The sequence below is a fragment of the Cetorhinus maximus genome, chromosome 9 (genome assembly GCF_964194155.1).
Source record: "Cetorhinus maximus chromosome 9, sCetMax3.hap1.1, whole genome shotgun sequence".
Taxonomy (NCBI): Eukaryota; Metazoa; Chordata; class Chondrichthyes; order Lamniformes; family Cetorhinidae; genus Cetorhinus; species Cetorhinus maximus.
The window spans coordinates 1,410,804-1,434,500 of record NC_135887.1 but is presented as its reverse complement, the minus strand read 5'-3'; the positions used below and the strand labels follow the sequence as shown (position 1 = coordinate 1,434,500).

Here is a 23,697-nt window from a genome sequence, read left to right as displayed (position 1 = left end):
AAACCCTCATGTGAAGGACTGAATTCAGTGAGACTGGTTGGTTCACGGTGTGACAAGCGTCTGGGGGGAGTTGAGGAGAGATCCATAGCATCTGGTTGTCTGGTTGAGGTGGCATCTGTTACTTGATTTCAGAGTGTGGTGTATTTGACCATAGGGTGCCATAGGTTTACATGGGCTGTGTACTTATTGTGTGCATTAGAGTATAAGATAGCTTTTGTAACTGGTGTTAGCCTTACAATCTATATTCATCTGTAAAGTTACAGTTGTGGGTGAAGGAGCATTGTAATATAGTTCATCTTTTCTTGTTGAATAAATGTTTTATTCTTTTGTTAAAAGTTCATCAGCTGACTCCTGTGCCTCTGCTCAGTACTCTCCACATATCTAAACAAACAAATAAATGTTAGGATCTATCCAGCTGGGTTCCGCTCTGGGATCAGGCTTATCCAGGGCTAACATCTGCTGGGATCATCACAAAGCGGGGACTTTTGCTGGATTTGAAACGCATACAGCGGGTGATTGAATGCGGAATAATAATTGGTCTGGGACTGGAAATCCTTGACATTAGTGGGATTTGTGAATCTTTTAACAAGTACATGGAGGTAAAGAGGTACTAGACATAGGAATTGGAGTTGCTGTGAGGTATATTATAGAGGTTGGAATTCAAAATGGCTTTGGGGGTTGCTAAGATTTATTTGACAGATGGAAAATGTAACTCTGACTGCTTTACAGAAATTAACCAAGAGTAAGCTGATGGAATTGGCAGATAAGTTGGAGTTAAAATTACTCGAAGGGGGTGAGGGAAGCAGACCTAGTTGAGAAAATAGCACAGCATTTAAAACTGGGAGGGATATTAAGAGACCACACTTTCCAGGGAGTGAGTTGCAGCTGGAAGTAGTGAGACTTGAGTTACAAATGAAGAAACTTGAACTTGAACAAGCAATGGAACTGAAAAAACTTGAATTAGAGGCAAAGGAAAAAGAAAAGGAAAGAGGGCATTTCAAAATGAGCAAGCAGAAAGGCAAGAGAAAGAAATGAAGCTGGAACTGGAATTCCAGGCAAGAGAGAAGGACAAAGAAAGAGAGGCAAGAGAAAGAGAGAAGGAGTGAGAAATGGAATACTAACTTAAAAGGCTGGAAGTCAAAAAAGAGATCTCAGATTCTGAGGAAAGTTCTGATGAGGAAAAAACCTTCAACCTAAAACCTAGTGGGGAGGCATTTAAGTTTGTGTAAGCGCTCTCAAAGTTTGAGGAAAGAGATGTCGAGGCATTCTTTATCTCATTTGAAAAGGTAGCTAGGCAAATGTTGTGGCAAAAAGAAATCTGGACATTACTTTTACAGAGTAGGTTGGTAAGTAGAGCTCGTGAGGTTTATGCTTCACTTTCAGAAGAGGTACTGGTGGATTATGATGCAGTAAAAAAAGGTTATTCTGAGTGCATATGAGTTAGTCCCTGAGACATACAGACAGAAATTTCAGAATATAAGGAAACAGCTTGGGCAGACCTATACTGAATTTGAAAGGGTAAAGCAAAGTAATTTTGACCATTGGATAAGGGCATTAAAGGTAGAGACAACATATAAAGCTCTTAGGGAAATAGTTCTCTTGGAAGAATTTAAAGATTCACTTCCTCTTGCAGCTAGAACCCATGTTAAAGACCAGGAGGTTAAGACAACTAGGTAGACAGCAGAGACAGCTAACGATTATAAACTAGTCTATAGATCTAAACCCTTTTCTATCATCCCCATAAACCTGAGAAAGATAGAAGGTGGGAAGGTGAAAGGAAGGCAAGTGATCAGGGAAGAGAAGGGACAGTTGGGAATTCTCAGGAAATTTCTCCTCAGATTAGAAAGGAAGGTGCTGTGGGTGGAAATGACATTCAAAAGGCTAAGTGTTTTCATTGTAACAAGGTAGAACATGTTAGGGCAGGTTGCTGGAAATTAAATGATAGACCTATTGCAGTAGTAGGAACACCTAAGGAATCCTCAGGAAAGATTGTGTCAGAAAAGGAAATGGTTGTTAAAACTGTAGCATTGGTACAGGTGAAACGTGTTGCCTCAGGGCATAGAGGAAAGGGGAATATAGTTCAGGATAGTACAGAGAGTTCTTCTTTGATTACTGATGAAGGAGGTCAGGCTAACACAGGGCCTGGATGCTTTGTGTCAAAGGGAGAAGTGTTCCCTTACTCCTCCAACAAAATAATTAAGCAGATTAAAATTTTTAGAGATACAGGGGAAGATCAATCATTGACAGTGGCTGATGATACAATTTGTGCTTTGGATAGTTTTATGAAATAAAAAGTATTAATAAGGGATATTAATGGAATTTATAAAGCTGTTTCTTTGTGTGAAGTTAACTTGCAAAGTCACTTGTAAATGGAACTGTTACGGTGGGAATTATCCCTAGATCACCTATTGTAGGAGTGGATTTTATTCTGGGTAATGATTTAGCTGGTGGAGACAGTATTGTGGTAACAACTGTATTGCAGCAGGTGGTTGATCATGTTGAACTTAACAAACTTCAAGAAGCTACTGCGGCCAAAAATGAAATACTTATTCCAGATAACAAGCAATTGAAGGAAAACCTGATTAATGTAGAAAACCAACTGTCATGTTTGAAAGAGGAATTTGCTAATGAAAGATGAGAATTGGTGAGATCAATTTAGAATCAGTCACAGAAAGTAGAACACTTGACTGAGGACTTGAAATGTCTAAATGTTAAACTTGTAGAAGCAAATTTAACAAAGGTCAATCTTCAGTTAAAGTTTGGTGAACTTCAAACATCAATAGTTGCTATGAAGTATCAGGGAAAATTCTTTGAACAAGAAAAGGATAATTGGTAAATCAGAATAATTGGTTGAATGCAGAATTAAAAACCAAAACTAACAAACTGTTGGAACTTAATCGGGAAAGGAGCAATGAGATTCTCGAACTTCAAAGCAAACTGGACAAAAGGAAAAAGATGTGTGATATGGTGCCCCACAGTTCCAAAGTTGTTCCTGTGAATAAAAACTCTTTGCCAAATTGCAGTCCAGTTGAGCAGAGAACTGGCGTAAAATTACTGATGTGTCAACCTCAGTAATGGGCAACACAAAAACAACTAAAATGCCTGTAAAATTGATAAATCAAGAATTGCCAACAAAAAGGATTGAAATCAAAAATGGTCTGGAAAAGTCAATGATCATAGACACTGATATACAAGTGCTTGCTGGTGCTAATATACAAAATACAGCAGTTGGAATCCAGGTAAGTGGATGTTTGCAAACCTGGAATGGAGTGGAATGATATAGTGCACAGGTTATGTAAAAGAATTGGAATGAAGTATGAAGCTCCACAGGAAGAATATAATTGGCACTGCTTCAAAAAGAAGGAAAAGGTCTGTTCGAAATTGGATCTGGAGAAACAATAAAAAAAATTAAAGATCAAACCAAGCAGGAGTATGAAACTCTTTTGTATGAACATAAGAAGCATCTCAATAACATCCTTGAAATGGCAAAAAGAGGTTTTGACCAGAGAAGAATTAAGATGTTAATGCACAAAAATGCCATTTTGACTTTGCCAAATTGAAATGAGAATTTACCACATTTGGGTTTGGAAAATGAGCTTGAGGGTGAAATTATGCCTACAATGAATGAAAAGGACAATTGGGCTGTAGACTTAAATGAAACATTTTTTTTGCTGAGTTAAAGATGGGAAAAAGAGGAAAAAGAAACATAAAAATTGAGTTATGATAATGCAATGCTATACAAATCCTGCTCATTTTATTACATTTATTGCCTTTGTTTAAGTAGGTTTTTGTGATTGTACAATGTAACCGTGTGATCATGAAACAAAATGGAAAATGTATTTGTATAATAGATAATAAGCTAAATAAAATGTTAAGTTTGTGTGAGGAGGATGGAAGTCCATTGTAAAGAAACCTTCACTGTGTAAGCTTTCTTTCCTCCAAAGGGGGAGATATTAGGGAATAGAGATAGCTTAAGTAAGTCATATTTGTATTTGTGGGTGTTAAGAATGAGTTTTAGCTTTAAAGTTTGGTTTGTATTTCTGTACCTGTGTGTTAAGAAAGGTCAAATGGAGTTTTAGTTTCACCTTAAAGAGGTACTTGCATTTCTAATGAGGAGTTTTACGATCCCCAAAGAAAAGGTAAACATTCAAGGGTAGAATGATTGGACTGTTGTCTAGCAACAGGTGCCCTGAGAGGCAGGTACCTCCCACAGAGATACACACAGAAGACAAACAGTAGTTGTTTTGGAAGCTGTTTGAGTACATTTGGTTCTGAAAGTTGCTGCCAGGAGAGGGTGGAGCAAAGGGGACAGATAGCCTGTCCCAAGCTAAAGAAAAACCCCAAAAATCCAGGGGAGTGGAAGAGGGAAAAGTCCAAAGAAGACCTTCCAGTCAAAGGAAGGACAGGAGCCTGGGATAAGGTCCTGTTAAGTGAAGTTAAGAGTAAGGGGCAGAGGGAAAGGCTCCATGCCTCAGATTTAAAGAGACAAAAGCTGCAGAAAGCAGATTTAAAGCGAGAACAGCTCACAAGAGGCAAGAAGGTCCAAAGAGACAACTGAAGGTCTGTAACTCTTTGCCATGGGCATGTGAAGCAGTGGTGTACTGTTAACAGCTGAGTCAGGGAGACAGAGTGTGTGGAAGACAGCTTGAATGCATGTGGTGACCCAGGGAAGAGGAACATCAGAAAGAGAGTTTGAAACCCTAGATGTGAACCCTTGCAGAAAGTGTCTGAGAGAAAGCGTTGGTTTGGGAGAAGGTTCCAAGGTGAGGTCTTAGAGAGTGGAGATTGGAAACCCTCATGTGAAGGACTGAATTCAGTGAGACTGGTTGGTTCACGGTGAGACAAGCGTCTGGGGGGAGTTGAGGAGAGATCCATAGCATCTGGTTGAGGTGGCATCTGTCACTTGGTTTCAGAGTGTGGTGTATTTGACCATAGGGTGCCATAGGTTTAAATGGACTGTGTTCTTACTGTGCGCATTAGAGTGTAAGACAGGTTTTGTAACTTGAATTATCCTTACAAATCTATATACATCTGTAAAGTATAGATGTGGGTGAAGGAGTATTGTAATATAGTTCATCTTTTCTTGTTCAATAAATCTTATTCTTTTGTTAGAAGTTCATCAGCTGACCCTTGTGACTCTGTTCAGTGGCCCCTCTCCACGTATCTAAACAAACAAATAAAAGTTAGGATCTATCAAGCTGGGTTCCACCCTGGGATCAGGCTTGTTCAGGGGTAACCTCAGCTAGGATCATAACATAGTGCTTCCGTTGTCATATCTTAGGCTCTCCTTCTACCTCCACTTTTGGGGTGGTCAGGCTCCTGCAGCAGTGTTTGTGGGAGGTGAACGCACCCTTATTGTGATAAAGTATGTCCAGTAGCATTTTATCCAATAATCCCTCCGGATCATATCCACGAACGGTGTGGACGGAGCAGACCATTTCATCTTTCTTTCCCGATATCACCCAGACACTCTCCTCGCTTACTTCCTCTGCTGTGCACCACAAGCAATCATTACCGATGTGTAATATTATTTTGTGCGCCATCATCCAGTCAGATGCCAATGCACCTACGCCAGGCTGATCCCATTTTCTTTTTATTCATTCACGGGATGTTGGCTTCATTGGCTGGGTCAGCATTTATTGCCCATCCCAAATTGCCCTTGAGAAGGTGGTGTTGAGCTGCCTTCTTGAATTGCTGCAGTCCATGTGGTGTAGGTACACCCACAGTGCTGTTAGGAAGGGAGTTCCAGGATTTTGACCCAGCGACAGTGAAGGAACAGCGATATATTTCCAAGTCAGGATGGTGAGTGACTTGGAGGGGAACTTCCAGGTGGTGGTGTTCCCATGTGTCTGCTTCCCTTGTCCTTCTAGATGGTAGTGGCCGCGGGTTTAGAAGATGCTGTCAAAGGAGCCTTGGTGAATTCCTGCAGTGCATCTTGTAGATGGTACACACTGCTGCTACTGTGCATCGGCGGTGGAGGGAGTGAATGTTTGTGGATGGGGTGCCAATCTAGTGGGCTGCTTTGTCCTGGACAGTGTCAAGCTTCTTGAGTGTTGTGGGAGCTGCACTCATCCAGGCAAGTGAGGAGTATTCCATCACACTCCTGACTTGTGCCTTGTAGATGGTGGACAGGCTCTGGGGAGTCAGGAGATAAGTTACTCATTGCACGATTCCTAGCCTCTGACCTGATCTTCTAAGGAATATGCATCTTCATTCAGTGTTCAAATTCCCCACCTGAAAATCTAAAGGTTTAGATACTGCCCCAGTCTGTTTGTGTCCAATAAATCTCTTCAATATGAAAGGGGTCCCACTCGATCAAGGTGGGTGCACAGGGTCCAGGGTGTCTACCACCATTTGAAAAGTCCCATATCCACATGGTAGAATCCCTTATTTCCCCCCTCCAAAGCACAGAAACAAGGTCAGCCCCATTCATCAGACATAGACGGCCAAGAATACTGAAGCAAAAACAGAATTACCTGGAAAAACTCAGCAGGTCTGGCAGCATCGGTGGAGAAAAATCAGTTAACGTTTCGAGTCTTCACGACCCTTCGGCAGAACTGAGTATAGTTAGGAGAAAGGCGAAATATAAGCTGGTCTAAGGTGGGGGGGCGGGGGGGGAGAGAGAAGTTGAGGGTGGGGTGATTGTGGAGATAAGCAAGCAGTGATAGGAGCAGATAATCAAAAGATGTCACAGACAAAAGGATCAAAGAGGTGTCGAAGGTGGTGATATTGTCTAAGAAAAGTGCTAATTAAGAATGGATGGCAGGATACTCAAGGTACAGCTCTAGTGGGGGTGGGGTGGAATGACTAACAAAGTTTTAGTTTTAGATTTAAAAATAATGGAAATAGGTGGGAAAAGAAGAATCTATATAAATTATTGAAAAAAAAAGGGAGGGGGGAGAAACGGGGTGGGGATGGGGGGAGGGGGAGTTTAAGATCAAAAGTTATTGAATTCAATATTCAGCCCGGAAGGCTGTAAAGTGCCTAGTCGGAAGATGAGGTGCTGTTCCTCCAGTTTGCGTTGGGCTTCACTGGAACAATGCAGCAAGCCAAGGACAGACATGTGGGCAAGAGAACAGGGTGGAGTGTTAAAATGGCAAGCGACAGGGAGGTTTGGGTCTTTCTTGCGGACAGACCGCAGGTGTTCCGCAAAGTGGTCGCCCAGTTTGCGTTTGGTCTCTCCAATATAGAGGAGACCGCATTGGGAGCAACGAATGCAGTAGACTAAGTTAGGGGAAATGCAAGTGAAATGCTGCTTCACTTGAAAGGAGTGTTTGGGCCCTTGGACGGTGAGGAGAGAGGAAGTGAAGGGGCAGGTGTTGCATCTTCTGCGTGGGCATGGGGAGGTGCCATAGGTGGGGGTTGAGGAGTAGGGGGTGATGGAGGAGTGGACCAGGGTGTCCCAGAGCGGTAGACCCAAACCTCCCTGTCGCTTGCCATTTTAATACTCCACCCTGTTCTCTTGCCCACATGTCTGTCCTTGGCTTGCTGCATTGTTCCAGTGAAGCCCAACGCAAACTGGAGGAACAGCACCTCATCTTCCGACTAGGCACTTTACAGCCTTCCGGACTGAATATTGAATTCAACAACTTTAGATCTTAAACTCCCCCTCCCCCCATCCCCACCCCGTTTCTCCCCCCTCCCTTTTTTTTTCAATAATTTATATAGATTTTTCTTTTCCCACCTATTTCCATTATTTTTAAATCTAAAACTAAAACTTTGTTAGTCTTTCCACCCCACGCCCACTAGAGCTGTACCTTGAGTGTCCTGTCTTCCATTCTTAATTAGCACTTTTCTTAGACAATATCACCACCTTCAACACCTCTTTGATCCTTTTGTCGGTGACATCTTTTGATTATCTGCTCCTATCACTGCTTGCTTATCTCCACAATCACCCCACCCTCAACTTCTCTCTCCCCCCCCGCCCCCCAACCTTAGACCAGCTTATATTTCACCCCTCTCCTAACTATACTCAGTTCTGCCGAAGGGTCATGAAGACTCGAAACGTTAACTGATTTCTTCTCCACCGATGCTGCCAGACCTGCTGAGCTTTTCCAGGTAATTCTGTTTTTGTTTTGGATTTCCAGCATCCGCAGTAGCTTTCAGCTTTTTGTTTTTATAAGAATACTGAAGCTGTGTGCAACCCCCTCATTGGCAGTTCTGGGTCTTTTCCTGCTCCCCTCCCGCAGTAGCCATATATACGGCCCCCATTACTGCCACCTTCTGCCTTCACTAATGTCTCCATCATCTTATCCTCAAAGGATTGCTCAGGCTGGGACTTTCCCTGCACTTCCTTCTTTGGTTTTTTACACACTGACAAACTGTCTAACTCCCTTACAATTGTAAGGCTCATTACCTCACTGAGACCCCGAGGCTCTTTCCCTTCCTGTTTCTATCGCTTACCCTGGGAGGCTTCCCTATGGGGCCTTTTGACTGTGTACAATTTGCCTTTTGTCTTCCTGGCTCCCCAAGCCTCTTTTTCTTCACCTCGGATGGACCTTTTGCCTGTAAGGGTCATATCCTCCTTAACACTTCCTGCTCATGATTACTCCCCAGTCTGGTTGCACCAGGCACTGAACTGGGTCTTGATGAACAGAAGGCATTTTGATATCAACATTCGCAGCCAATGTCTGTGAGGCTCCCCATTAAGCTTACCTCTATCCAAGACGGCATTTTGACTCCATTCATAAATGGGCCATAAACAGTCCATGAATGCTTCTGGGGTTCCCCTGGATTCTGCTTCATATTGCTCACTTGTTCATATCAGTCCCCTGCACTTTGCCCAACAGCCTGCAAAATTGCATTCCTTATGGCCTCTAAAGTCCCTTCCCCTCTTCAAATAGTACTCAATATACCATTATATATCTCTGGCTTCAGGGCCGTCAACAACACTTTTACATGATTTCTGTCACGACACATGTTTAACCCACCACCTGTCTATTTGTTTTAGTATGGGGACCTCATATGTACTTTGTAAGACACTGGTTCTGTTGGTCAACCAAGTACTTCTCCTGTTTCTAAGGGGCCATCGTTGCTGAGGAGACAACACCTGGAGGATCTAGGGCCTGGGCCAGGGGTCGGCTATCGCCAAAGTGAGACATGTCATCCTGGTCGCATCAAACAAAAAGTGACCCTTGTCCTACTCAGCTCTTTTTATTTATACTTTCACGGGAAATGGGCATCACTGGCTAGGCCAGTATTTTTATTGCCCATCCCTAATTGCCCTTGAGAAGATGGCAATGAGCCCCCTTCTTGAACCACTGCAGTCCATGTGGTGCAGGTACACCCACAGTGCTGTCAGGGAGGCAGTTCCAGGATTTTGACCCAGCGACAGTGAAGGAACGGTGATGTGGTTCCAAGTCAGGGTGGTGTGTGGTTTGTCTCCTCAGGAATGATGGCTCCTATGAAACAGGAGAAGTATTCAGTTGACCAACAGAATTGGTGCATTTTACAAAGTACATATGAGGTCCCCAACACCCCAGTGGGACTTCTCCTCTTGATGGTCTCACTCCCAACAGCGCTGTCTTGGTGAGGGTGTTAAGCCTAATTTTGTACTTTATCTGCATGGGCAACTGTTCTTGTGATCCACCCCTCTGAGCCACTCGCTTGGCAGCCTTGGATTACTTTCTGGAGTGCGGGGTAACACCTTCCGAGAATTATCAACTCATTTCCACAGCAAATTTAAGCAGATCTTAAAACATCTGGTCTTAATTATGGATGAAACTAACCTGAGACCAAGACTATTTTCATTTCAGTCCATAACAGATTAATATCCGTGAGTTGCTCGTGCTGAACGAGCGGCGATACATAGGTCATTGATCGGGGTGGTGTGAAGTCTGGCAGGTCCTCCAAGGAGTGCCATCAGACATTGGTCCTTAAAGAGGGTGCTCCTGTCATTGTGAAGGGCCATTGGAGGCATCAACATTGAGCAGGAATGTAACTGCAAAGCTGGTCAGGAACGTTTAGGGAAATAATCGGCAGCTATTCAGCTCCTCGGTGCTCAGTTACACTCCACCCAGTGGAAGGTCACAATTTAAATCGATATGGGCATTGAAGCCCAATTTAAATATTTTAACATGTTTCCTCCCTATTTCAGGCGGGATTGAAGGCAGCCTATTTATAGCCAGTTCAAAAATTGGGTAGTGAGGGTGTTCGGCCGAAAGTGAGTAAATTTCAGCTGCTGACCGCCCAAGACACACTGAAAAACTTGCCAACTTTCCAGACCCGTCAGACATACAAGGATAAAAACAAAAAGCTAAAAGCTACTGCGGATGCTGGAAATCCAAAACAAAAACAGAATTACCTGGAAAAACTCAGCAAGTCTGGCAGCATCGGCGGAGAAGAAATCAGTTAACGTTTCGAGCCTTCATGACCCTTCGGCAGAACTGGAGCATAGTTAGAAGAAGGGAGAAATATAAATTGGTTTAAGGTGGGTTGGAGGTGGGGGGGGGGTGGTGGTGGGTGGGGGGGGGTGGGAGAGACACATTGAGAGTGTGGTGTGGTGATTGTGGAGATGAGCAGATAATCAAAAGATGTCACAGACAACAAGGATGTCATTCGAAATTCAAACGATGTCAGAAGCAAAGCTCAGGTGATTTATAAAGACCCTGTGAAATCCAAGGTTGTGTGGCAAACTTGTAATTCACCCTTGATTGTTTGCTATTTATATAATATTCTCCACTGTCACTGATTTTTTTTAAGAAAATATATTTAAAATGGGTCACCAGCTGTGGGTTGACAGCTCTCTGGTGTGCTGGCTGCTGGCCATTGCAGAGATGGCATGACTCACTGTTGGAGATCTAGTTTATATGCCTCGGTGACATCATTACTAAATTTTACAGCATCATGCGATTAGCACAGGATATTACAGCTCGTAACCTTTTGTAATGTCATGACTGAAAATTATAATGTCACACAATTAACAGAAGGGCTATCATGAGGTTTTATTCAGCACATGCATATTCATATTTAGATTCTGCTCCCATGTCTGAGAGAATCTTTTAGTAAAAGGACATGGAGCCAATGCAGGTGGATGGAGTTCAGATACAGATGTGCTATTTTCTCACTGAGTAGCAGTGCAATTTGAGGGACTAAATAGTCTACTATTGTTCCTATGTTACTATTTGATGGTTAACCCCCTCTTTCTTACTTGCCACAAACATTTCTACCTATTATTATCTTTATTGCCTCTCAGTTTATATATTTTATTGATACTCATTACGAGCTAATGGGCTGAATCATCCGCTGCTATTGGCGGAGAGTGTCATGGTGGGCGGGGTGGGACAGTGCGGCATGAGGGGGAGAAATAGGTTTCACGGCAGCGAAATGCAAAGTAAGGCCTGAGCGGAATCGTCCCTCCAAGCCTGATTTACCATTACACCGCCAGGAAAACCCGCTGGCCTAGAACACTTCTGGATAAATCTGATATGCAGAAGTCGGGACTCACCTCTAGGACCTTGCTCAGTTCGCAGACGTCTGAGGAGAAGAAGATGCTGGAGCCCTACAGCTACTGGACCCTGGAGGAACACACGCATCACATGCTGGGTGGATCCTCCGCGACATGGCTGCACCATGAAGCAGCTCTCAGAAGGTGGGAGGTCCCCATTGATGCTTCGGGTCTGCTTCAAAACATCATGGTCTTGGCCATGGGCTGCCACAGGTGGTCGGTAAGGTTGGGAGAGAGAAAGGCCCAGCTGTGAGTGGGACAGGGGCAGGGGGTGAGAGTGGGAGGGGGTGAACGAAGGTGTTGGTGGGTAGTGAGGTTGGGGAGGGGGTGACAAAGGTGTCAGGTGGAGTCAGGTTGGGAGGAGGGAGGAGGGAGTAAAGGTGGAGGAGGGAATAAGGGGCTGGTGGTTCAATGTCCGGGTGAACATACGAGGGAGGGGTCTGTGGAGTCAATGACTGCCTCCTGGGGAACGCACTGAGGATGGGTGTGGTAGGAGGGAATGGTGAGTGTGATGGAGGCAGAGGGAGCCAGTAGGTTGGGAGGGCGAAGGTGCATTGGTATCAGTAGAAGGGATGGTGAGGGTGGTTGGTGGGGACTCGGAGGCTGACACCGACCCTGGGGGTGGGAAGGAGGAGGTTGGAGAGGTCAATGTTGATGGGGATGGGATTCTCAGGAAGGAAGGAAATGTGCAAATTCACCTGGACACCCTGGGAAGGCAAGGGTTTGGGCTGGTAGAGGACAGTGTTGAGGTGGAAGGTGATGCCAGGGGGTCGACAGTGATGGGGGAAAGGACATGGATGGCTGGAGGAGGGGAAAGGATGAGAGAGCAGAACAAAAACTTCACTACAACCATGGTTGTTGAAACCGAAAGTGAGTAGAGCCTCGGGCTGGACGGGCAGAGGTGCTGCCTGGGAGGGTGACCAGTGGGTGGGTGGGATACAGATAGGCTCAGATGCACAACTGAAAGGGAACCCCGGCAGGCAGCATTGAAAATGCTCGGGACAGTGAGATGAGTGTGAGGGATAAAGATTCCCTGTGCATGGGAGAGTACTTGCCCTAGGCTCTGAAAGGCTCTGCCACACACACACACTTTTCCCTCCAGAATCACTTGTGATCCAGCCGCGTGCAGCTGAACGGCCAATGGGGTGAGAATGCAGTGGGAGGATTCACGAATCCTGTTAATGAAGCTAAAAGACAACATTACACATTATTCAGTGAAAGCAAATATACTTTCAGATTATCCAGTGACAAAATGTCTTCACCTGTGCAGCCACGTGATCAGAATTTCTTAACTTTTCTAGGTCTACCACTTCTTCTAGGTGCTGCCCTGACATCCGCAGCAGGGGTGGAGACAGCCTGTGCAATGGTTGGCCTGTTGCCTCTGATGACTTCAGTTTGCGCCTTCTGGAGAGCCGAGGGCTTGAGGGGCCAGGCTTGCTTTGGCTGTCCTCCTGTGGGCCAGCTGCTCCCTCTGTGGTGACAGAGGATGTGGTTGTGGGGCAGTTACAGACAAAGGGGACTCAGAGGGAGCGGACAGCCTCTGAGATTCCCGAGTGGATGACCCAGGGGTGTCCAGCTGCCACTCTGCCTCTCTTTGGGTGCCTGAGGGCCCTGGCCTGACTCCTTGAGAGGAAGGAGCACCTGGAGGGACATTGAGATGCCCCCATTTCCCTCTCGCATTGCCACTGTAGGAAGTCACCCATGGCTCCCGCGATGGAGCACACGCCTGCGCGCATCTCCGTGTTCTGCCGGACCAGGATTTCCATGGCACCCGCCATCCTTCCCATGGAGACCTCCATATGTGCATGTGGGCACCACTTCATCAGAGAGCAGGCGGATGCACTCCCCCAACTCATGTGCCACTCTGTTGAGTGTTTCCAATAGCTCTGCGTGATGTTCCCCTGTCTTCTGCCGACTCTCCAGGATGAGTTGGAAGGCTGAATCCAGAGGCTCACCACCTGACTCAGATCTCACAGATACTTCTTCCCCAGTGGTCCTCTGAGTGCAGGGGAGCTCGGCTGAACCTGCCTCCTCCTGCTGTGGACACGTGTCCGTGTGGTGACCACCAGATTATGAACCCGAGCCTGCTCTAGATCCAGGTCCTACCAAGGTGTGTGTCTCTGCTGGTGGAGGGTGCGGGTAAGCGCTGTGATGGGTCTTCCAGGCTGCTTATTTCCAGCTCTTCAATGGAGGAGGTGTTCTCTTTGCTTGTTGCACATTATATATTATTTCTCATTCAAGCATCATCACTAGGTTGAAACTAAGACATTTTGGAATCTCCTACAAAATTTTTCGTTCCAAGGATCTTAGAATTGTGGAACTCAATCTCTGTCCTACAATCTACAAACTATTAAAACAAATCTTGATTTATCATGCACCACAATGTACATCAATACTGTTGAATGCTGCAAGTGCCCCATTCTATGGTGCTCAGTCTGTCGTTTAGATCTTTCAATGATATTTATATCTTATTAAAAGTTTTATGTTCATGTGGACTTTCCTCCTGTACAACTTGACTTCCCGTTGTCATATTTTTATGTAAACCTTTCCTTTATTATTAATTCCTAAGTTGACATTTATAATGGGTTTTGCCAATGCAAACTCCTCACATTCTGATGTACAACAGGTAGCATTAATCATTCTATATGTGGATTTAAGAGTAGTGCATTGGGGTCCTTGTGCATGTTTAAACACAGTCCTCAGGGACTGCATTAAATAGGAAGATAGGAGAATGACAAGACCAAATTGCCCTGTGTCCACAAAGTCCCGTGGCAGGTTAAGTTTATGGCGTATGAGATATGCATCCAAAGACAATTTTTTCATGGTTCAAAAATCTTAAGCATTCAACGGAAGGGTTTCCTCCAGCACTTTTGTGAGACCAAGCTACAAGGTAGACTTAAGGTAAAAAGCGGAAGCAGTTTCAGGGAGGGAAGGCTTTGCCCACAGTGACGGATCACTGACTCTCCTGGAGGGGGTGTAACAAGGAACATGGCCTCTTTGCTAAACTCCCTCACATGAGGACCTCACTTGAAGTCATCCTAGTTTTCAAGCCACAGTTTTCTGCTGCTTCAGGTACTGCTGTTCCCCTATGTGTTTTGTACCACGGAAAAACAATTAGTCACACCACAGGTTACAAACATTCTAGAAATTCTAGCCAGTTGGCACTTTTACAATGCACTAAACTCAGCTACTCTGGAGATTACTTAATCTACATAGAACAAAATCTATCAAGTGCGTTTCTAGTATCAGATTATAAAATGGTGATCAATCAGATATGCATTAAGCTTTACAAAGCCTTCACCTTGTGCCTTGGAGCTATCACCCATTTTGCAACGCAAATTTCAAGATACCTGTCAAACCAGATCATAAGGGAAAAGGGGTTTTTTACCAGACTGCTTATAATAGTTATATTAAATTCTATCCATAATGGGACAAATATAGATAGTTGTAAAATTTCTCAGTTAGAAGATACAACAGTTGCAAGGCATTGTTTAACAGTGCAAAATAAGAACTTTGTATTTCCTGATCAAGTGAAGGTGCGATGGATGCCCACCACTTTTCACTCACCAGAATTTTTCTCAAACACTTAAAGCAACCACACAAAAGCCCAGCCTTTCTTGGGTAGCTCAGGCAATTGAGGCCACCTCAATTGTCCAGTTTTCTATTGTCGCCAATATGCAAGCAAACAAGCATATAAAAAGGAGAGAAGAAAAGGCAGAACCCCATGCTGACAACGGATCCCTCCTTGCCTCAAACAATTCTGATTCTTTCATTAACATTTTAAATAACAGATTAAAACACAAATTTATTTATTTTTCATAGAGAATATTGGGAGGCTAGCAGCACTCACCATTAAGAGAGAGAAAATTGGATAGCAACCTTTGTCATCCACACAAATGCGTTTAAATGTGGAAATTCAGATGTTGCTGTCAACAATACCCAACTGCTCAACAGGTACATTATAACAGTCCTCACTGATAGACTCCAGAATGAAATGCGTGCAATAGCAATAACTTGGGATACTTGCCAACGCGTTCCGTGTTAAAGTTGTCATAAAAAATTAGGGATGGTCCATTCAAGAATAAGTAAATTTTTAACAGTTGATAATTACTGACAAACCTCTCTGGCACTGCAAATATAATTTTACAAATGTGGGGTTTCATTCCTTCAAAAGCGAACTAACATTGGAGATTTAAAAAACAAATCATTTTTTTCATATCTTTTGTTTTCTCTCTCCCTCTCCTCATTTAATCCGTATTTATCACTTTTCATTCTGGTTTCTGTACATGATTTAAATCTAATTTCTACTTCGTGGTTCAGACTCTGGGCAGGATTTTTAGCTGAGCAGGTGGGCATGTGCCCGACCTGCTCGAGCACAAAATGACGCGCGATGAGTCGCACAATATTTCAGTCGGGGGGCACATGTAGGAGTCAGCAGCACACCCACCGACAATTAACAGGCCTATTAAGGCCATTAAGGCAATAATTAAATGCAATTTTTTGTTGCCTGTCCAATCTTACGGTTGGTGGCCAGGGGGATTGGCCGGGCGGGTTGGCCGGGCGGGTTTGCCGGGCGGGTTGGCCGGGCGGGTTGGCCGGGAGGGTTGGCCGGGAGGGTTGGCCGGGAGGGTTGGCCGGGCGGGTTGGCCGGGCGGGTTGGCCGGGCGGGTTGGCCGGGAGGGTTGGCCGAGAGGGTTGGCCGGGAGGGTTGGCCGGGAGGGTTGGCCGGGAGGGTTGGCCGGGCGGGTTGGCCGGGCGGGTTGGCCGGGAGGGTTGGCCGGGAGGGTTGGCCGGGCGGGTTGGCTAGGCGGCCTTTGGATTTTTTATGAAACCTCATCCACTGGTGGGATGAGGTTTCCAACAGAAATTAAAAATAAAATAAAGATGTGTGAACCTCCTTTACAACATGTCCCTGCACATGTGACAGAGTCACATGAGAGGACATGTTTTTAACATTTTTCAATGCTTTATTTAAGCTTTTAAAAATCTTCAGTTCCCTGAGGCAGCTCTGTGCCTTCAGGGAGGTTTCAGTGCACACAATTGTGCGCGTGCGCCAACTTCCACACTCACACTCCCCCTGTCCCCACCCTGGCAGCGCTCAGCATTGCAGCGTGTGATTCACACTGGCTGGCCATTAATTGGACAGTTAATTGGTCAGGGCTCGATCGCGAGCGGTGGCCGGTTTTGCAACCGCTCCCACACCTGCCCGCCACACCTGCTCGCCACACCTGCCTGCCACACCTGCCCGCCACACCTGCCCGCCACACCTGCCCAACGAGGTAAAAATCCTGCCCTATATGTCACAGTCAACAATCTTTAATCTGATTGGTCAAAGAGCTTCACTCTTTATTACCTGGCTCACAGGTACGAACGATCTCTTGTAAAGGGTGTCACATTGGATCAGATTCTGGATTAGAACAAGTCTCTGCTCAGAAGTCCATGTGTACTTCATGGGCAGCTGTCAATGAGATGAGTGGTGAGTGCCATTGCTTCCAAAATACAAGCCATTCATTCCTACATTCTTATCCCTTAGTTCAGGGTAATATGCCAACATGGTGTAAGGAAAATAGAGGCTAAAACTGTCTTAAGCTTTTAAAGAAACAGGAAAGTGAATTCCAAATAAAAAGTAACTTTTTAAAAAGAAAATAACTAAAGCATAACTTTTTAGAATTTGTAATTAACTTTCATCAATATATACCTTTAGATACATTTCTGCTAATTTACTTGCAATCTGTTGATTGAATTTAATTAAATCAATTAAGTCAATTTAAAAGAACTTGGTTTTAAATCCTACGACCCTATCGTACACAATTATATTAAATTACCTTTTATTTGTGAAAGCTGTAAAGGTCAACTTCATTCAATACAACACCTCAGGCTGGAAGGTTTAATAAGAGAGATTCTTTCAAGACAGTTCTAATCGCGACGGCTATGAAGAGGACAAGGACAGATTACACATGAAACTCACTGAATGGCAGAAGTGGCTCGAGGGGCAAAATTGCAGAAAAGACTGGGTGGAGCAAAATAGCCTCCTCCTGTTTCTATGATTAAATCAAGAGAGAGAGACATGGGTCTTGATTTTAACCCCAGCCACTACCTTGCCTCTTGCCTCAACCAACCAATGCTGCATAAACCAGGCAGGGAACAGTCAAACTGCAGTGGGGGCTTATATACACCTTTCATGGCCAATGTAGCCAATTGCTATTTTAAATTGGAGACAGCAGTAACATGCACTCTAAGTCAGCAGGGCCCTATTTAAATAGATAGGTCAGACTCCAATGAGGTTACAAGGGCCAGTCTGCAATTTAAACTTGAACAGGGAAATAGTGGTGGATTCCCCACCAAGCAATACCTGCAAGGAACAGCAGCAAGGAAGATAAGTATTATTAATAGTCCCTTACCCTGGGTTCCCCACTTGTTCCCTGCCACCATACCCTCCAACCTCTAATCCCACCCCGAATTATAATCGATGTAGTTTCAATTAGTATAATCCTAGGGTTACAACTATAATCAAGGTAGAAATTCTAAGATTGTACTTAAATTATACACGGCGTGGTTTAAATCAAAACAGGAAACAAAGGCATATCCCTTAAATCAATTACTAATTTGAAGCAAATAATTACAAAAGATAGATGGTAACATTTTGGGAGGTGACATTAAAACCAGAAGGAGTTTAAATGTAGGTTGAAGACATTGTTATACTAAGTTACAGCAGATGAGAGCTGCAATCCAACCTAAATTCAGAGCAGAGGAAGGTGATACAAACGCCTGTAATATTGCCGACAGTCGATTAATATGCGTGTGTCAGATTCTTGTGTTCATTACTTTGTTTTCCTTGACTGGAAAGTGTTGTGGCGCAGACAAAAAAGACCCCTGAGCTCAATTCACATAACTTGACAATTGATGACAATGAACATGATTTCACAGGCTGTAATATTATATTTTACAGATGCTACTGGAACAAGTCACTGTTTAGTAGACTTAGAAAGAAAATCCTTCATTGTTTAACAGTTTGTCAGCAGCTGTAAAATGTTATAGTTTATAGAAGAAAATGTAAAGTACAAAACATCAATTATTCTGTTCTCCAAGATAAAATGCAGTGGGAGGCTTATATGTACCTTTCATGCCCAACGCAGCCTATTGCAATTTTAAATTGCAGACAACAAAAACATGCACTCCAAGTCAGCAGGCTCCTATTTAAATAGGCAGCCTGTTTATGTCAAACATCCCAGCTTTTAGCCTCTTGTATAAATGTTATTCTTAGAAGTTAGACAAGAAATGAAGTTATAAAGAGACAGTCATATATGGATTCTCCTTTATTGTGAAGATTATACACAATATCCATTTTTACCAAGACCAAGTTGAAGAGAATGTTTAAACAGGCTCAAATCTGAACATTTTTTGTATCTATACATCAAAATACAACTCAAAACTCACCTCCTACGTTTGGTTGATTCTGCTAATATTCTTCCTTCCATATTGGTTTTACCACTTTTTTAAGTTGCTTTCCATACAGTGAAGTCAATGAAAATATTTTTTTGTTGTTGGTCTCCCAGGATCTCTAGGGGGATTTGCTGTTGGAGGAGAAGATTATATAGTCCACTGGAATGTCCCAGTAGACACTACAGTGCCTCACGACATTGGTCAGTGCTGCAGTACTCTCAATACTCACATTAAATAAGTTTATAACCTTCAAAATTAACCACCCAAATACGCTACTAAAAGACTAACAAACGGACATGGTTCAATACGTAGGGAGCAGACGCGAAACCATGTTGATCATACCTAATATGTATAATGCCAAACTGTGCAGATGTGATGTTTAAACTGCCCCAAAGAATATTACAATTTAATAAGAGAACATATGTGAGGCAGACCGAGAGAGAGAGATAGATAGGGAGAGAGAGAAAGAGAGAGAAAGGTGACAGAAATAATGGAAGGCAAACAGAACTGAGAAAACAAAATAAAAAGTATTGCGAAAAGATGTTAACAGGGTCCAAGCCAGTTGGTGAAGCAGAAACCAAGACACAGAGCTTTTCTTTATTGAGAGAGTTTATTGAATTGTTCAGTGTCACAGCTCTCCTTCCACACAATCCAGTGTCCCAGCTATCCCCTATTTATATACGTTCAAAGACAATTAATGCCTATCACCTGTTTCTCTTAACCTTAACAATGTAATTAATATTAACAAACCTTAACAATGTAATTGCTAAGACACTGGCAAAGGAGTCCATTATTTTCATTTTTGTCCATCACATGAGAGAACAATTTGTATTTTGAAGAATTCAAATGCGAAGTACCGGGTCACCATTAAATATATTCACTGTAGGCCTGATTTTATTCAGTGGTGTATTTTTTCCCAGAAATCCTATGCCATTACCTATCCCTATTTATCCATCTAAATCTTAATACACAACTTGTTTACTTCAGCCTATTTATTCTTTCTTGATTTAACTAAATTCATACCAGCAATTGTGTTGCAGGAGGAAGCTACTCACAATCAGCAATTGTGAAGAATAATCTACATTGTTAAGTTTTTACAAACTACCACTCAAATTGTATCAACTTCAGCTCCACCCCCACTGATACATCTTTCTCAATCAATCTAACTGAAGGGTGTGTGGCCATTCACATTCATTGTAGTTAAAAAGATAGTTATAGCCATTGATTCTGTTTCCCCTAATGAAAGCAGATTTCCAAACCCTGTTTTCAAGCATTTCTTGATTTGAAGTTCTGGAATTTAAATTCTTGCTCTGATATCATTCTTAATGTTTTGCAGGAATTCTGACATTATAATTAGGCATGACCTACTGAAATATGGTTAGATGGTGCTGTGGTAGGTTCATTTGCCAACGATAGCATAATCAATGAATTAAAAGAATGAAGTTGTGCAGTAGTTCCTCAGATTATGCTTTGCGTCGGTGAACACCAACACACACAGCAACATCTATGCAAAATCCACGATGTATTATGTGTGTGTGATCTTAAACTCAGCGGAGCTGGAAGGAAGTTGTGATAGGAAATAAGAATTTATCTTCGATTATTCAGCCCAGTAACAGCATAACACTGTCAGTTAGGTACACCATGGACCCAGTGCCTGCACTAAACATTCTCATACCAGATATGGTATTTGTCAGATACGATCAAGAGCTTTTCCTTTCAATGTATACCAAACTTCAACTGAAATAGTCAGTTCTGCTTCACAACTGGAGAATGTACATGTCATATTCTTACCCATCATCTGATTTTCCCAGATAGGAACAGTCATTTTGTGGAATTTGCCAAGAGCTCGAATTTCAATTGAAACAAAAAGTGTACCCAAGTGTGCACACTGACTTGTCAATTTATATGAAATTTATATAGCCCATGGTCAAATATTAAGGAAGCATGAATAACATTGAAACCTCTGCACACTAGCTTTAATAAAGGCCTGCACTTAGCAAGTACTAAGAAAATCAAAGTATTACCATCAGGTGAAGGGAGATGAAGGGCTCCCCTCTTTTCCCTCTCCTCCTTTGACTGCAACAGGTTATTTTTCGAAATAAATGAGTATACTTACCAATTCCGTGAGCGTTTAACTGTTTATGGGCTGTGAGCATAAAGACACAATGAGGGTAGTTTTTATTATACTTAACCCAGTGAAGTAAAATAATTAGAGAGTGGGGAGGATAGATTAAGTAATTTAGAGTCGAGAAGCATATGGCTGTTGAAGGTTGGTGACTTGGCTGGTTTCAGACTGAACTCAGTGATCCTGTTGCTTTCACTTGGTGGTTCCACTGTTAGCAGCCTTCCCCTTTCAAGGATAATTGTACGATTCAGACAAACAGTTGGTAAAATGTGTTCCATTGGTCTTTATTATCTCACGTACCTAAGGTCATTTCTAGTGGATGTAACTAAGTGCAGGTTAGGTCATTTATCTTTTTATATAATCCCAGAGTATCAGCTGGCTATTTTTAAAACATTGGTTTGTAACATTGCCTCTAATCTATGCAGGATGACTTCCCATCCTGGATTTTCTGGGACTGTCCTGTAATTCAGTTTTTCACACCATGTCCCAGGTTAGGCCTTCCTGGGATGTGTTTTGCTTCTGTCTCAGAAGGGTTTATCTCTGCACATACACCAGCCACGGTGAGTTGGTGGTTCAAATTCAAGACGACCCAGTGGGTAGCCCAGCCCCCCTGCCCCCACCACCCCCCCCACCTCCCCCGCCCACCTCCCCCATCACCACCCCCCACATCCCCCCCACATCCCCAAACGTGGATCTGGGGGTGTAATTGGGGATGGGGAGGGCAGTTGGGGGAGTAGGGATATATATCGGGGGGTGTGGAGGGGAGTCGGGGGTGCCACGGTGGTTCAGGGTGTTGGGGTGTACTTGGAGGGTTTAGTCGGGGGTCGTGGGGGAATCCCATGGCCTGTAGGGGTCAGGGGGAGGCCCATGGAGGGTCTGGGTGGGTCAGTGCCTTAGTTACACAGAAGCTAGAAGTGGTTTTAATTCTTCTAACCTTTTCTGGATAACTATTACTGTAACATAGTCGGAACTATCCAGAGTTTGTGATTTAAATCGGTTTATTAAATGGTTCCCAGTGGAGTGTAATTACCCATCAAAAATTTGAACTTCCCAAGCATTTGATGTGCAATCCTTACTTGGGAACTGCGGTGAGACGGGCGGCATCTTTGGGGTACCCCCCCATCCCGGGTACCGCCCCACCCCGGGTACCCCCCCACCCCGGGTACCCCCCACTCCGGGTACCCCCCACCCCCCAGATACACTGCCCCAGAGCACAGGGGCTGAATTTTGCCGTCGGCCAGCAGGGGGTGGGGCCCGCTCGCCGACGTGTAAAATGACGCAGTGATGTTGGGCAGAACCCCCAATGTCACTCGGCCCCATTTAAAATTTCAGGAAGGCGGGGGAACAGCAAAATCAGCTGCGCGCCCACCGACCTGTTGGTGGCCAATTGAGGCCGTTGACAGGATCATTGAAACAATTAAAGGACCTGCCCATCCAACCTTAAGGCTCGTGGGTCGGCCAGGAGCCCCGGCGGGGAATAGAGAAAACATGAAACCTCATCCAGCGGTGGGACGAGGTTTCATGTAGGGATTTAAAATGTTTAATAAAGTTTTAGTGTAATTTATGAACATGTCCCATCTCGTGTGACATTGTCACATGAGGGGGACATGTTAAGGATTTTTTTTCTAATTTTAATATTTTTCAAAGTGTCAGCGATCTCCCTGAGGCTGCACTTAGCCTCAGGGAGATGTGCGCTCTATCGTGCGCATGCGTGAAAGAGCACACTCTCGCATTTGGGGAATCCCCCCCGCCCGCACAGGGAGTGCATAGCGCTTCCCGCCGGACATCACGCTGGGAGGGCCTTAATTGGCCCGCCCACGTAAAATGGCGGCAGGGCCCGCTTCTCCGGCAGGGCTCGGCTCCCCGCCCGCCGGAGATTGGGTCGGGCCCATCCGCCCGACAGGCAGAAAATTCAGCCCCAGAGGTTACGGGCCAATATCAGATAATTCACAGACTGACAAAAAGTTTTATTCTACTTAGGATTCTAGATATTCAAGAGTTTATTGTTTCGAGTAAGCTTCAAATTCATTGCCAGGAAAGATCATGACCATGGTCACACTCTCTGAGCAGAATTTAATGCCTTCCATTTGGCAAATTTGATGGTGGGGTGGTATCTAACCAGGCAGGAGGGTCGTGGGCAGGGACCCTGCTGCCTTCTCACCTCCACCCTGATTAAGCCCAGGGCAGGGAGGTCCATGGACAGCCTTCTTGTCCCTCTGCCAATTGAGGCCCTTAAGTTGGGCAATTAATGCTCACTTAACGGTTTCATACCACAGCCGCTGATATTAACCCAGTGCTGGGTTGGGAGGGGTGAGCTCACTGTGTGCGGGAGCATGTCAAGAAAATCCTCGCATGATTGCTTGCAGGCTGTCAGGGAAGGGTCCCTGATCCAAAGGCACTCGGAGGACCTGGCATTGGGCAGGGGGGCTCACTGAGAGACACCTCCCTGCCCTTTGCTGCCAACCCCCCTCACTCCACCTCCCACACGACCCCCCTTCCAGCCATCACTCACCTGTGGCCTGGAATCCAGCAATGGTCCTGGGCTTTGGATGGGTGTCATACCAGCAGCAGCTGCCACTTTCCCAGTGTTGCTGCCTCTGATTGGCAGCTCTCAGTGGGCAGGACCTCTGCCCCCCCCGAGTCCTTAATCCCAGGAAAGGCCCGCTGCTGTCCAGTTAAGTGC

General features: G+C 44.4%; 1 protein-coding gene across 1 annotated transcript in view; it reads right to left on the bottom strand.

Moving 5' to 3' along the window:
- Positions 1-19,934, bottom strand: part of pitpnm3 (PITPNM family member 3) — a 545,233-nt gene extending 525,299 nt beyond the window's left edge. Inside the window, exon 1 of the mRNA XM_078547946.1 lies at positions 18,884-19,934. The gene's annotated coding sequence lies outside the window, so the exon portion shown is untranslated. The remainder of the gene's footprint in view (positions 1-18,883) is intronic.
- Positions 19,935-23,697: the final 3,763 nt, after the last annotated feature.